Source organism: Elephas maximus, chromosome 19, assembly GCF_024166365.1.
Source record: "Elephas maximus indicus isolate mEleMax1 chromosome 19, mEleMax1 primary haplotype, whole genome shotgun sequence".
NCBI classification, from domain to species: domain Eukaryota; kingdom Metazoa; phylum Chordata; class Mammalia; order Proboscidea; family Elephantidae; genus Elephas; species Elephas maximus.
This window is the reverse complement of record NC_064837.1, coordinates 38,014,582-38,030,316: the sequence shown is the minus strand read 5'-3', so window position 1 is coordinate 38,030,316 and position 15,735 is coordinate 38,014,582. Positions and strand designations below refer to the sequence as shown.

At 43.5% G+C, this 15,735-nt stretch overlaps 1 protein-coding gene across 2 annotated transcripts in view; it reads left to right on the top strand.

Moving 5' to 3' along the window:
• Positions 1-10,940: 10,940 nt before the first annotated feature.
• The window catches only part of ANKFN1 (ankyrin repeat and fibronectin type III domain containing 1), a 463,794-nt gene continuing 458,999 nt past the window's right edge, over positions 10,941-15,735 (top strand). Inside the window, exon 1 of one of the 2 annotated variants that reach the window (XM_049859416.1) lies at positions 10,941-11,050. The gene's annotated coding sequence lies outside the window, so the exon portion shown is untranslated. The remainder of the gene's footprint in view (positions 11,051-15,735) is intronic. The other variant, XM_049859419.1, reaches the window with a different exon arrangement.

The following is a 15,735-nucleotide window of genomic DNA, read 5'->3' as shown; positions in this document are numbered from 1 at the left end:
AAGGTATACATTTTAAACAAGTAACATGATTGTTCCTTATTCTTACTAAAGTTCGAGAAGTACTGCAAAGGTTTTGCAGTTACCTCTGTTGATTAGAACAGTTTTGAAACCAAAAGCACGCTGGTTCTATTTCTATGTTGGCTATTTAAAAATGTTGTCCTTCAGGGCACAGCTTACACTCATCACCAAGGAACGGTGGAAATCCACTTCCACCACCTGAAAAATGCGTCCCACTCCATAGCCTCATGCAGTCCCATCACAGTTACGTACAAAAAACCCACTCATATAGAAGAGCTTGTTCCCATTAATGCAAACTAACGGCCACCCTATTTGGAGACCCTACTTCTTTAACTAGTAATTCTCTGGGATATAGACTGGGAAGAAAAACACTGAAAAGGTGTGAGAAGCCAAATGTTGGGGGATATTTAGTGAAGGGCAAGGGGCATCGGGATTATATATGAGCCCATCACTAGACTACAATGTAATTCTTAATATTCAAGGTACCATTCATCATATATATAAAAGCTAATTAATGTTCACTACCTTCAGTTTATATTTGACAAGCCCTGGTGGCACAACGGTTAAGCACTCAGCTGCTATAGAAAGGTTGGCGGTTCAAACCCACTCAGCAGCTCTGAGAGAGAAAGACCTAGCCATCTGCTTCCGTAAAGATTACAGCAAGAAAACCCTATGGGGCGGTTCTACTCTGTCACAAGGGGTTGCCATGAGTCAGAATCGACTTGGCAGCCCCCAACAACAGCAACACATTAAATTTTAGAAAAATGTGACATAAATGGTTACATTGTTTAGATTTTTAAACTTGTAAATGTTATTCATCTGGGAAGTCCTAGAGTATGGCACCTCATTCCCCAATGGTGTAATAAAAAGCAGCGACTCGCAAACATAGATGAGCGTGAGAATCACCTGGGGGGCTTCTGAAGAAATACAGATTCTCGAGCCCACCCTAGGACCCCTCAGGAACCCAAGAGGTGGGGTCCCAAGAATCTGCATTTTCAAGCAGTCCACATGAGTCAGGTGTGCAGGTGGGATTTGGAATCGCTGATTTAATAGCAATGTTACTATACTGTTATGACATTAGCGCTTTAGTCCTAAGGGGAGAATTGGATCTGGGTGGGGGGTAAATCAAAGCTCTGGGAAAAATGCATGTTTGAGAATTAAATATTACATAAATAAAAAACCTCTTGCCGCCGAGTCAATTCTGACCCATAGCAACCTTATAGGACAAACTAGAACTGCCCCATAGGGTTTCCAAGGAGCAGCTGGTGGATTTGAACTGCCAACCTTTTGATTAGCAGCCAAGCTCTTAACCACTGCACCTCCTAGCCTCCATTACATAAATAGTGTTCAGCAAAACATGGAAGTGAGCACCTGCTTTGGGTAGCTAATAACTTGGGCCCTTTAGTGGGGCTGCTGTGAAATGAGAGAAAATGTGCATCGCAGAAGTCAATCAACACTGCAGGAGAGAGGGAGGCCATTCAGGTCATGAGTGACATGAAAAAGAACTTTGCTGTGCTATGTCTCCTGCCTGGAATTGTCTACCCTGAAGTTGTACAGGCTGCATTGCTGGCAGAGCGGGAGAAGCAGAGCTGAACAGGATCAAAGGCACAGGACCAGGCAGCGGTAGCCTCTAGTTATCAAGTCTGGAAAGGACTGAGGCCAAAGGCACTGCAGGGAAGTAGAGCATAGCAGCTTCCCTGGGAGCATGTCTGCTGGCAGAAACCTGGAAAGTGGTCTGTATCAGGAGGAGGAGCATTCAGTGGCAAGTCCACAGAAGTGACCATCCCAGGGGCTCCCCAAGAGGTGGGCAGAGCAGGGGTCTTCTGCCCAGTTCCATGGAAGGGCTGGTCCTTCCATGAAATGAAAGCAATTACCTTCCCTGAGGAAACCCTGGTGGCGTAGTGGTTAAGTGCTATGGCTGCTAACCAAAGGGTCTGCAGTTTGAATCCGCCAGGCACTCCTTGAGAACTTTATGGGGTAGTTCTACTCTGTCCTATAGGGTCGCTCTGAGTCGGAATCGACTCGACGGCACTGGGTTTGGGTTTGGTTTTGGTACCTTCCCTGAATTGCCCAGCAGGTGTAGAACATGCTACATCTAACTCAACCAGTATTTTCAAGTGTCTATTATGTTCCAAATGTTATGCCCAGGCTGATGGTTGGAAAAGAAATAAAGAGCTCCCGCTCCCAAAGAGTTTACCATCTAAAGGGAGAGGCAGACATATAAGAAGAGCGATAGAAAATAAAGCAAGAGGTGTGAGGGGAGGGGTGTGCATAAATTGTAGGTGCACCCAGGAAGCAGCAATTCATTCTGCTTGGTCCACAGGGAAATTTACAGAGGGAAAGTGATATTTGAACTGGGCTTTCAAGGATATGTGGGAATTCACCAGGTACACAAAGGAAGCAGGGAGATGGGGTGGAAAGGAAGGAGGGGATATCTTGGCAGAAGAATTAGATCAGCTGCTCATGGTGTGCTCAGCAATTGTAAATATGCTCAGCTGTGCCTCCAATATAAAATAGAGGTGTTCACGGAACAGATCACTGAGATCCTCAGATGGGAACCTACCGGTTCTGAGGACGGCCCTGTGTCTACCTGGTCCCTTCGTGGAATGAAAGGGCTAGAGTTGGAAGAGAATACTTAACTCTGTCTTTTAAACTTTCTTGCAATCCATAATAAGATATGTGCCTTATATACACATAGTCACACACGAGAAACAAAATTTCACGGAAATATACTTGCATAGTGTTACAATATTTTCTATTTCCTTTTTAAAGTAATGACTTCAGGGCATTGGATGGGTCTCAGCCCCCAAACACTGATCAAATCTAAGCTCCTCATCTCATAGATGAGAACACTATGACCCAGAGAGGGAATTAGTGGTAGAACTAGGGTCCTGTCCCGCCCTTCCAGTCAAGCTTCAGCATAAAAAAGTGTAGTCTTTTGCAGGTGTCAGAGTGGGGCAGGCAGGCTGCTGGTTGGAGGTGCTGAGAATTAGCAGTTCCCCTGGTCCCCTGGCCCAGTGGCCACAAAAGTCTTGGGGGCTCAGGTGGTTTGCACGACAACTATGAGACAAATAACAGGAAGGCATCCTGTCCTGGGTACCTCTGGGCAGAGCTGATAGGATTCTGCCCTTCTTACTTTTTTACTAAGAGGCAATTAATGGTGAAGGAAGAATGCAGAAAGGAGGAGGGGTGTTGTAAACCTTCCCCCCGTGGTGTCAGAGGAGTCCACTCACCCCTAAAAGAGAAGGGTCACAGAAAAGCTACATTCTGAAACTGACCCACTCAGTCAAGAAACACCTAGCAAACACCTACTTTATCCAGCCAAATGCTGGGCCAGGTAGTGGGGATCAAAGATGAATGAAAGATGATCCTTGCTCTCAGGAAGTCAGACTCTAGTGCTGCTGCTGTTGTTAGCCTGCTGTCAAGTTGGCCCCTGACTCATGATGAAACAAACCATGCAGAGCAGAACAAAACTGCCCAGTCCTGTACCATCCCCAGAACCGGTTACAGATCACATGGGTGAAAACCTGTAAGGTTTCCATTGACTGATTTTTGGCAGAAGATCACCAGGCTTTCCTTCCCTGTCCATCTTAGTCTGAAAGCTCCGCTGAAACCTGCCCAGCATCATAGCAACGTGCAAGTCTCCACTGGCAGATGGGTGGTGGCTGGGAATTGAACCTAGGTCTCTCACATGGAAGGCAAGAATTCTACTGCTGAACCACCATTTCTTCCTCATAGTCTAGCTGGGGAGAGAAATGTAGAAATTGGTCATTTTAATGTAGTTTGAAAAGTACTACTATGGTAAGAATACAAAGTGTAATGGGTGTACAGAGGAAAAAACACAACGGCTTTGCCTGCCTGGAAGGGGAGTTGGTGAGAAGGTATCACAGAAGGAGATGATCACACCAAATTAATCAGTAGATTTGTTTTCCTTCAGCAGTTGGGATAGGTGGTTTGAACCATAAATCCAATTTCTGACCCCAGAGCTGTCATAATTTAATCACATGGCCTTCCTTGGCAAGTTATATCCCTTTTCTGAGCCTCAATTCCTCATCTTCTCACCTACGAATAATGGTATTCCCTTTTCCTTAAAAATCTCATCTCAAAGGCCATCCAGCCTACCAACTCCTTTCTCTGGATTTCAGCAAGGAGTAAATAGAAAATTCCAGGGAGAACACTTGGGAATGCATAAAGTAAAATATACATGTTGGCTATGTTTTAATATATCAATTATTTTTATTTGGGGCCAAATTGGATGGCTGAAGTAGTGGGCATTTCTCAGGAATCTACTAGAAAGAGTTGAAGAGGAGAGATTTTTACAGTTGAAACACCACTTCACTCTCAGGCTGTCCCCCCAGGGCACCATGTGAAGCTTTGAGTTTGCATGTGCCACAGGCCCTGCTCCAAAACAAATAACTGAAATAAAATCCAGGGCCACAGTTCTCCTTTTCTTTAATGTCAGGGATCAAGTGCATTATTTCTGGGTTGAACTTGGGAGGCATTGTTTTCCTCCTGCATCAGAAGCCTTGGCAAAGGGCGGCTCAGCTGTGGACATGTCCCTGGAGCTTGGGTGCTGGCCGGGCTGGGCCTGCAGAGCACAGAGGCTGGGCTGGGGTTATGGGCTATAAGTTACCCAAAGCCCTGGCAAGGACTCAGGGGTCCAAGACCTTAGAGAAGAAAAGGGGTTTGGGAATTCTTCCCCTCTAGCTTGATGGTTTCAGATCTTGAGAAAACGGCTCTATCCATATTTCCTAGAGAAGGTAAATGATTAAACCACAATTTTTTCAGACTCTCGTCAGTTTTTAAAGAATTACAACAGTGAATTCTGCAAGGGCAAGTCCATAAGGTGATGTCTGAGTGAACTCAGCAATTGTTCATTGCCTGCTCCCATAGCCACAGCGTCAGAGTCTGGCTCTGTGTTCGGTTTTAAAGGGGCCACATTTAAGGATCTCAAGGACAAACTTCTAAGCTAGAGTCAAAATTCTTTATTGTCAGGCCCCAAAAGAGCTTACTAGTGTTGTCCCTTATCACACCTCTGAGCTACTCATCTCAGGCTAATTACTCGGCATATCCCAAACATGCCATTATACTTCTCCCATCTTAGCTTTCTTCAGGAAAGCCTTCCTATCCACTGTCCGCCCCTATGTCCACCTGGTAACTGCTACTCTTTCCCTAAGCCCTAACCCAAGCAGTACCTCCTTTAAATAGCTTTCTCTGACCTTCCCACCCACCTTTAAATAGATTGACTGTGATGTACTTCCAAAGCACTTTGATTACACACTTAAAACGCTGAACTGTCTGAGAGGGCAGGTGGAGCTTCTCCAGCCCTTGAGATTGAATTAAGCAATATTGTTCCAAGACTCCATTTACCTGTCTTTGGGAAATCCAAATTGAACCTCAGTATTTCTAATAATTTCTGAGAGTTTCTAGTTTGGGCCTCTGGACTTCTGTGTCTGCATGCTTTCTAGTTTGTTTCAGGATGATCTGGACTTGGAACTGTCTTTTCTTACAGATACACACACACACATACACACACACAAACACTTGACCGAAGCATTCATGAGTTTAGAAGATTGCAGGTCGTGGAAAGGGCAGGCTGCACTTATCTGTGTCCACCTCTGTGTTCTCTTCTCATCTATTCACCCTCCCTTCTCAGATTACCCCAGGTTATTAAAAAATGTCTCCTTCTATCCTGCAATGCCATCTAGTAGAGACCAGTTCCTATCCCAAAGGATCATATCTAAACTCTTCAAGCTCAATAGAATGAGAGGCTTCCCATTTACTGTGGTTACAACCAGCAATTTTCCCTTCTTAAAGTCTTTGTGAATTGCTCAACTTTAAATTCTTATTTGTCCTTATATTCCCAGAGCCTAACACAGCACCTGACACATAGTAGGTGCTTAGTAAATATTTGTTGATTAAATGGATGAAAGACTAGGCCTCAACAAGGTCATTTACTCAACAGTATTTCCTGAGTAACTTGTATGATGAGATCTGAGCTTGGGGGGTCTGAGGAAAGGATATAATATGCTCCCTAAATTCAAGGCATGTAATGCAGTTCAAAATAATGTGCTCTGTAGGAAGAAGTGGTGATCAAACCTTTGAATACAGTTTGGGGACTCAGAAAACAGGAACCAAAAATTACAAATAGAATACATTGCTAAATGATTTTTCCAAGTTAATTGACTTCCTTTGCCACGGTCAGTGTTGTAGTCATCCAGGACTGCTGTAACAGAAATACCACAAGTAGATGGCTTTAACAAAGAGAAATTTATTTTCTCACAGTCTAGTAGGTTGCAAGTCCAAATTCAGGGCATTGGCTCCAGGGGAAGGTTTTCTCTTTCTGTGGGCTCTAGAGGAAGGTCTGTACCTTCCCCTGGTCAAGGAGCTTCTCAGGCACAGGGACCCCGAGTCCAAAGGACACGCTCTGCTCCCGGTGCTTCCTTCTTGGTGGTATGAGGTCCCCAACTCTCTTCTTGCTTCCCTTTCCTTTTATCTCTGAGAGATAAAAGGTGATGCAGGCCACACCCCGGGGAAACTTCCTTTACCTTGGATCAAGTAGGTGACCTGAATAAGACTGGTGTTACAATCCCACCCTAAACCTCTCAACATAAAATTACAATCACAAAATGGAGGACAATGACGCAAAACTGGGAATTATGGCCTAACCAACTTGGCACATATTTTTTGGGAGACACAATTCAATCCATGACAGTCAGTTTAGAGTAATAACGAAGTTTGGTTTCGCTACTGGCAGTATCCAAGAGCTAATGCTAAGGATGTTACCCTTCATACCACCAATGCCCATCTGGGTGTAAAGGACAAAGTCCTCTCTTTTAGGATGTTTATCCTCACCAATTGTGAGGAATGTTGTCCGTATGAAGCTCAGAGGGGTCTGGGGGGAAACCTTGCTCATTACTTCTTCTGGAGACCCCAAAGGAGACGTGCAGGCAGCTGTTAATGGAGTCTACCCAGGTGGGCAGTGTGCAGTGTGCACTGCGTTGGTGTGTGGTCTCCAGATGTGGTCCTGGGCCCTAGGCTTCTTCCTCTCACTGGCAAGTGGACAGTGCTCTACAGTCTATACATGTCAATTGCTCCTCAGTCCCCGGGCTCGCTTCTGTCTCTGCACCATCCACCACCCTCCCCCAAGTAACATCCCACCTCTACTCTTCCCCCAACCCCAGCCTGGGTGACCGACATTTCATTTGCGTACGGAGTGGGGATGTGGTAGATGCCGTAGTGAAGTCTAGGTCTTCCTCTGTTTCCTTCCAGTCTACAGTTGTTCTATGCTGCCTTCAGGGTCACTCCTTTTGATTTCTAGATGCCTTTCTTCTCTCCCCAGAATTTCAGCTTTAGTTTGGGCTTTTAAAATACTTTAGAATGTGGATTTCAAGAGTCTACTTTGGAAGTAAAAAAGAAAAAAAGATTGTTTACTCTTCTTTACTCTTTCGATTCCTTCATCAACAGTTCATTTGTTCAATGAATGTTTACATCATGCTTGCTGTGTATCAGTCGGTATTACTACTCCATTACTTTTGCTAATGAGTCACGGAAAGGGTAAGTAATTCAAACAGTATAACAATATGGGGCAGAGCTGGTATCGAATAGAGTCTAACACTACATTGCCCACAATCCTAATTTTTCTAGGGATAATAAGGATGACTCCAAGGTTCTAGAAGTTGGACTAGGGAAAAGTTCATGTATATACAAGGAATTGTGCAGACAAAAGTTTACAATTTTGAGATAGTATCTTGCTTTATAAGCTAAAACCTGCTTCTCAACATCTTTCTGAATCCTTCAACAAACAGCTATCAGACAAATAAGAATAATTTTGTAGTCCACCTTCTTCCCTTGAGGGGGTTCAGTGAATCCTGGCTAAGGCTATTTGCCTCTGGAGTCTGTAAGCAGGATCCTTGATGGCTCCCGTTTGGTTAATGATTACTAGAGCAGTTAATCTTTAGGCTTTGGAGTCCAGAAGATCTGGGTGAAAATCTCAGCTCTGCCTAGCTGTGTGGCCTCGAGCAGCTTACCTGGCATCTGAGTCTCAGATTCCTAATTTATAAAATGGGAGTGTTAATTTTGTCTATCACTGTCTCAGTCATGATGGATGAGCTTATGGGGAATAACAAACATCTTGAATTTATTCAACAACAAGGGTTTGTTTTTCACTCAAGCTCATGTCCAATGCAGACCAGCAGAGGAGATCTGCTCATCATAGAGACACAGGCTGATGCAAGCTCCATCTAGATGGTGTTTTCTCCACCTCAGCACTGTTGACATTTTAGATCAGATAATTCTGTGTTGTGGGGGGCTTTCCTGTATATAGTAGAATATTTAGTAATATCCCTGACCTCTGACCACCAGATACCAGTAGCAAACCCTCCCTCAGTTGTTATCAACCAAAATCATCTCTAGACATTTCCAAATGTCCCTTTGGGGGCAAAATCACTTCTGGTTGAGAATCACTAATTTAGACACACATTCCCATAATCAAAAGCACCAGAAAAAAGGAAAGATTGAACTTGGACACCAGCATCTAAATGCTTCCGCACCAAAATGACATACTTCCCCTCACATTTCATGAACTTCCTGCAGCCATGCCTAACTTCAAAGAGGTAGGAAGTACAATTTCCACATAACCCAAGAAGGAGAACTAATATATTTGTGAACAGTCCTAAAAAGCAACAATCCAGGGTTGTTGAAAGGATTAAATGAAACAGTGCATGTGAAATGTTTAGCACAATGCCTGGCTAATAAGAAGGGCTCAGTATCTGGAGACCATTATTATCAGAGTACAAAAGTAGAGCTGGCAACCCTGGGAAGAATGAAGGGTTATGGGTTAAAATGGCTCCCCCATTTTATAGGGGTATAGAATTTTCACCTTATTTGTTTGAGTTTTTCTTTAAAGGCCAGTGGAGGCGGATCAGTTTGGGGTGCTAGCTAGCAAGGAGTGCTCTAATTAGCAATATGGTTGGCCAATTGAAGTTTCCTCTTATTAGAATAATGCCTGGGTGACTTTGCATTGAAAGGAGAGCAATATGAACAGTTACAACTCACACTGGAGGATTTTTACATTTTCCAGAGAGGCAAGACTGGAACCCAGGTCTTCTCACTTTCTGTATCCTCTGCTCTTACCTGAACTTTTGTAACGTGAGAGAGCTTTACAAGCTAGACTTTTCATAAGTGCCATTATTTTGGGCCACTTACTATGGGCCCATTATTAAAAGCCTCTTAGTAGTGCTGTGACTTCTGACAAACCATGTAAACCATAGTCCCAGTTGCTTCATTCGACAGTGGGGTTGATAGCACCTTATCTGCCTGAAGGCAAGGGGATAAACCCCCGAGCTCAGATACTCCCTTTCAACTCTGGGATCCATGTGTGTAATGATTTCATCTTGTGTGTGTTCATACACAATGTACCTTGTTAGTTATATTCGTATTAGTGGTAGTGTTATTTCTCTTGTGCTTCCTTCAACTTACTAATTAGACAGAAAATTTTCTTGGGGGTAGGATCCATATCTACTCTGGTATTACAAAAGAGCGTTGCACTTGCCATCAGAAAGTGCTGACAATGACACATATCATGAGCTGTGTGAATGGGAACATTTTATTTGCATTCGTACTCCTCAGTTTATCCTGTTCCATCAGATTCTTGTGAATATTAAATGAGAAAAGACACGTAGAAAGTGCCTCGTCAACCATACATTGTGCAAATGTAATTTATTTATAAAATGAAGATGACATAGCATCTATTAAGATTAAACTCTGTCACATTTGGCATCTCACTTAAAGCTTACAGGGTAATTTGTTATGCCTCCCGTATTATAAACAAAGGAGTGACCCGGAGAAGTATACAGCATTTCCACGGTTATACATGACTAGTCAGTGGCAGAACCAGGGTTTGAACTATCAACTGTCTGACCCCCGAAGTTCCTGTCTTCCTACCCTTTCTCCATGCCCGTCCTTCTCTGGACACTGACCCCCAACCCAAAGAAGAGAACGGCAGTTTTAGACACACAGTAGCACTGCAGTAAGTCATAGCTCAATATTTTCAAAAAAAAAAAAAAAGAGGAAAACAGAGAGGCCCAGGGAGATGAAGTAATTCTCATAGGTTTTCCAGGTAGAGCTATTGCTGTGCATAAACTGCTCTTTAGATAAAGACCAAAATCTTTAACAGGGTCCAAAGAGCCCCATTTATTCTGACCCCCGCCTAGCCTGCCAACCTCAAGTTAAGCCAGTTGTCCCTCTTATTCTCATGCTCTAACCACTCGGGGCTTCTTCTCTAAACATACCATGGCCTTTCCTACCTCAGCGTCTTTGCACATGCTACCCTTTCTGTCTAGAATCCCTCCTCCCCCGCCCCCTGCCCATTCATCAGGTTAGTTCTTATCGGTTTCCTCACTTTCCAGGGAAGCCATCCTGACTTCTCAGACTAGGCAGTCACCCCCTCCTGGCCCCTAATCTAATACATGCTCATAGCCCTGAGGTCTTTCCTCCATCACACGTATCACCGTTTGTAATTTTATATTTACTCGTGGGACTGTATGAGTAATGTCTATTTCCCCTACTAGATTACAAATTTTGTCATGACTTTTGCTCACCTATAACCCAGGACCTAGTGCAAAACACACAGTAGGCACACAATAAATATTTGTTGAACGAATGGATGAATATCAAGTCTAAAATCTGGGCTACTGATACCTCCTCTCAACTCTTTCCTTTAAACCACTCTGCCGGCAGTGAACTATTGGCCGCAGCACATTCCCCAGGAAAGAAAAGGGGGGAGAATTCACAACCTAGAAAGTGAGGACACTCCCAGCAGAAGCTAACCCACCTGCACACAGAGTGAACTAGCGCCTCACCCCAGACCGCCGCCGTAGCAGCCGTGTTTGCAGAGAAACACAGAGTTGCCAGTGCCTGGTTGGGAACCATGGTGAGGTGTTTCTAAACACAGCTGGGCCGCTGGAGCTGGAGCCTCCGGGAACAACCTGGAGGGCCTGGGGCACTGACTGGCTACCCCAAGTCCCTGGTGGTAAGTCTGCCCTTCCTCCTCAGGACTTGTGGTTGGCCCGTGGTGGGGATTTCATTCATCTGTACCCACTGCCCCCTGCCCATTGGCAGCCTGGCTGCTGGCTTCTCAAACTTAAATAGGAATCCATTTTCTTCTTTCAAATGACCTGGAAGGAACCCAAATCTCTGTACCTCTGGCTTGTTGCCCATTGCCACCCCACACTCTCAACTCCACCTCCCAGAGAAGGAAGGGTAGTTAATCCCTTTCTGTCTGGTTAACTGGATCCTGGTCTACAAAGACTCAGGTTGCTGCTCACCCTTCTCTCACAGATAGCCATCCATCAGGCCCGCTCCAACACCGCTTAATCGCAGCTCACAACCTCTCTGCTTCTCCTTGCGTGTCTGAGTCTTTTTCTCTCTTTGAAATAGGATCATATTAATTTTTCATGAGGCCAGACAGGGCATACCTAAAAGTAATACGAGTAAATATTTGAACCAAAAATTTTCATAAATGGCAAATGAGGATTTGTTTTTGAAAAACTGGATTATTAGGAACAAAACCCTTGATACCAATGTATACCAGTACCAGTTGCTGTCGGTGCCCTGGTGGCATACTGGTTAAGAGCTCAGCTGCTAACCAAAAAGTCAGCAGTTCAAATCCGCCAGCCACTCCATGGAAACCCTAGAGGACTGTTCTACTCTGTCCTACAGGGTTGCTATGAGTCAGATCTGACTCGATGGCACCTAATGACAACTAACAACAACCAGTTGCTGTAAGTTGATTCTGAAACTCATGGCAACTGCATGTGTGTCAGAGTAGAACCATGCTTCATAGAGTTTCCAATGGCTGATTTTTTGGAAGTAGATCGCCAGGCCTTTCTTCTGAGGTACCTCTGGGTAGAGTCAAACCTCCAGCCTTTCAGTTAGTAGCCAAGCATGTTAACCATTTCCACCACCCAGAGACTCTGATACAAATGTATAAAAAAAAAATATGGGAGGAAAAATCAAACAACAAGCAAACAAAAAATAGATCAAGACGAAAAGAAGAATTAGCCCCCACTAACAAAAAAAAATTTTTTTTTTTTTTTTTTAACAAAAGGAGAAATACCTTTTGGCTGTGCTCTGGGTCTAAGCCTAGAGAGCCCTTTAGGCTTAGAAAATGACAGAACCCTAGGGGCGTAACTCATTGAGTTTATCCCATTAAATCAGAAGAGTACTTGAAATCATTAAGAGCAGAATGGCTGGGGTTGCAGAGGCAGAGCACAATGAACCAAAGACAAAAATGGTAATCCTGGGGAGAGTCTGTGGTCTGAGTCAAGAGAGTGGAGTCTGGGCTCTTATTTTGACTTAAATGCATGGCAAAGCCTTCACACAGCTAACTACAGACGAGATCATCTTTGCCTCATAGGTTACGTTCGTTCATGCAAGGTTCTAGTGACAAAAATGGTTGTAGTGAAAAGTAAATTTTATTCAGACATTTAGGGTGATTGCTATTACAACGTAGGCTAGCATCTTTTATTACAGCGAGAAGTCATTTTTACCCAGCCAGGAAAAGTTATACATTTTATAATTCTAGAGCTTGTTCATGGGCTAAAAAATGTTGTAAGATCATCCCTGAGGGAGCGGACTTACTGAAGGGTGGGCTTCCTCCAGACTAGTGAAGACAGAAGCTTAGCTGTGGTTGCTACTTTCATGTGATTTACTGTTTATATGAGTCATTAATATGAAGAGCTAGTCGGCTTGCCACTAAAATCAATTTTCTCCAGCGTCTGGTCTTTCCTTTTCACTCCATTTTTTTTTTAATTGTTAAGGTAATACATGATTGTAAAATAGCCTAGCAGAACAGATGTATACAGAATATAAAAGTGAAAGTCTCATTTCCACCCATACACCCAAGCCAAGTCCATTCCCTTCCCTTTCACAAATAACCACCATTAACTGGTGTGTATCCTGCAGATAACTTTTTCTAAAAATGTGCACGAATACACATACACAGATTATACATAAAAATAAACACACGTAATGGTGTTGGATTATTTTAAACTTATAAATACAATCACACGGTATACGTATGGTCTGCAATGAGCTCTTGTCACTTAAGAGTAGGTTGCGGTGACTTTTCCATGCCAATATGTACATAAGTTGTTGCTAGGTGCCACTGAGTTGATTTTAGACTCATGGTGATCCCATGTGACAGAGTAGAACTGACCCATAGGGTTCTCTTAACTATAATCTTTAAAGTGGTTGGCTGCTAACCAAAAGGTCAGAGGTTCAAACCCACCAGCTGCCTTTTGGGAGAAAGATGTGGTAGTCTGCTTCTCTAAAGATTTACCGCCTTGGAAACCCTATGGGGCAGTTCTACTCTGTCCTGTAGAGTCGCTATGAGTCAGAATCAACTCAATGGCAGTGGATTTTGGGGAATCTTTACGGGAGCAGATCCTCAGGTCTTTCTCCAGTGGAGCAGCTGGGTTTGAATCACCAATCTTTCGGTTAGGAGCCAAGCACTTAACCATTGTGCTGTTAGGGCTCCTTGCCTATATTCCACAATTAAAAGATTTAGGTACGTCTATACAGGCATGGAAACCCTGGTGGTGTAGTGGTTAAGAGCTACGGATGCTAACCAAAAGGTTAGCAGTTTGAATCCTCCAGGAGCTCCTTGGAAACTATGGGATTCTATGGAAACTCTATGCCGTCGACTCAACGGCAACAGGTTTATTTTTTGTTTTTTTATAAACTAAAAAAAAAACGGGCATGGAAACCCTGCATGGTGTAGTAGTTAAGAGTTTGGCTGCTAACTCTAAAGACTGGCAGTTCAAATCCACCAGGCGATCCTCGGAAACCCTATGGGGCAGTTCTACTCTGTCCCATAGGGCCACTATGAGTCAGAATCAACTCGATGGCAATGGGTTTGGGTTGATTTTTTATACATGCCATTATGACTTCTGACATGTTTTTAATGGTCAAGAAATGGGGACAAGTGGAGCAGTGGTTAAGAGCTATGGCTGCTAACCAAAAGGTTAGCAGTTTGAGTTCACCAGCTGTTCCTTGGAAACCCTATGTGGCAGTTCTACTCTGTTCTATAGGGTTGTTATGAGTCAAAATCAACTCCATGGTGAGAGGGTTGGGTTTTTTTTTTTCTTTCTTTTTTTTTAATACATGCCATTATGACATCTGACACATGTATGTAATGGTAAAGAAATGGGACCAATTTAAACTCCAACAATAGGAGAAACGTAAACTATGTAATCTCTAGAATGGAATACTATGCCAGAGTTTAGAAGAATGAGTTATATCTATACATATTGGTATGTATAAACCCAAACCCGCTGCTGTCAAGTCGATTTCAACTCATAAAGACCCTATAGGACAGAGCAGAACTGCCCCATAGGGTTTCCAAGGAGCAGGAGGTGGATTTGAACTGCCAACCTTTTGGTTAGCAGTGGAACTCTTAACTGCTGTGGCACCAGGGCTCCATTGGTATGTATGACCCCACTAAAACCATTGCCATCGAGTCAGCTCTGACTCATAGCAACCCTATACTTCATTCTTACCTACAGATGAAATTGGTTTTACCTCATAGATTAAGTTCTTTTATGCATGGTTTTACTGACGAAAAAGTAATAGCATATTGGCGTACCTCATTCTTTTAAGCTATTGCATAGTATTCCATTCTATAGATTATCATAGTTTATTTTACATTTCTCTCGTTGCTGGAGTTTAGACTGTCCTTATTTCTTCACCATCACAAAGGTGTGACAGACGTACCGATCCAAAACCAAACCCACTGCCATCGAGTGGATTCCAAGTCATAGTGACCCCACAGGGTTTCCAAGGCTATAAATCTTTACGGAAGCAGACTGACACATTTTTCTACCAAAGGAGTCCCTGGTGGTTTCGAACTGCCGACCTTTTAGTTAGTAGTCATGGGCTTTAACCATTGCACCACCACGGTTCCTGTCAGATGTGCTCACAGGAACATATGTCACTATTTAATCTTTATGCATATCTGTAAATAGTTCTGTAGGGTGAATCCCCCAGAAAGGAATTAGCTGAGCTAAACTGTATGTGCTATTGAAACTTTGATAGATATTGTCACGTTGAGCTCTGAAAGTGCTGTGCTAGTTTATGCTGCCACACCTGTGTGATGGCACCGTTTCCCCTGGCCTTCACCATCGCTGGATATTATCCATCACTGTTCTTTTTGCCAACCTGGTGGTAGAAAGTTAGATGCCAGGCCCAACTTCATTTGCATTTTCCTGGTTTGGAGTGAGGCGGAGCCAGCTTTATCTTTCAGCTTTCTGCATAATGAATCTTCAGTCTAAGCCAAGTACAGTAAGTGAGAACTGTGTTGAACATGAAAATGTAAGAAAGTGGGGTAATTTAAGCTCAAAGCTGCATACAGCAGGAGCCCTTCACAGTGAGAATGAGCCCCAGGTTGGTTTCCTTAATGAGGCAGTGCTAATGATGTTAAGAGAGCAACATCAAAACATGGAAAGGGCTCTATTTAGTTTGTCACATACTGTGTGGAAACCAAGCCGGTGGAGCAGGCTGCATAAGCTTTGAGTGTAGATCCAGACGTGTACTGTGGGACTTCTGAGAAGTTACAAAACCTCTGTGCATCTCGATGTCCGCATCTGTAAAATGAGAACTTTGATCTTCTTTATAAAACCAAACAAAACCAGTTGCCAACTAGTTGATTCTGACTTA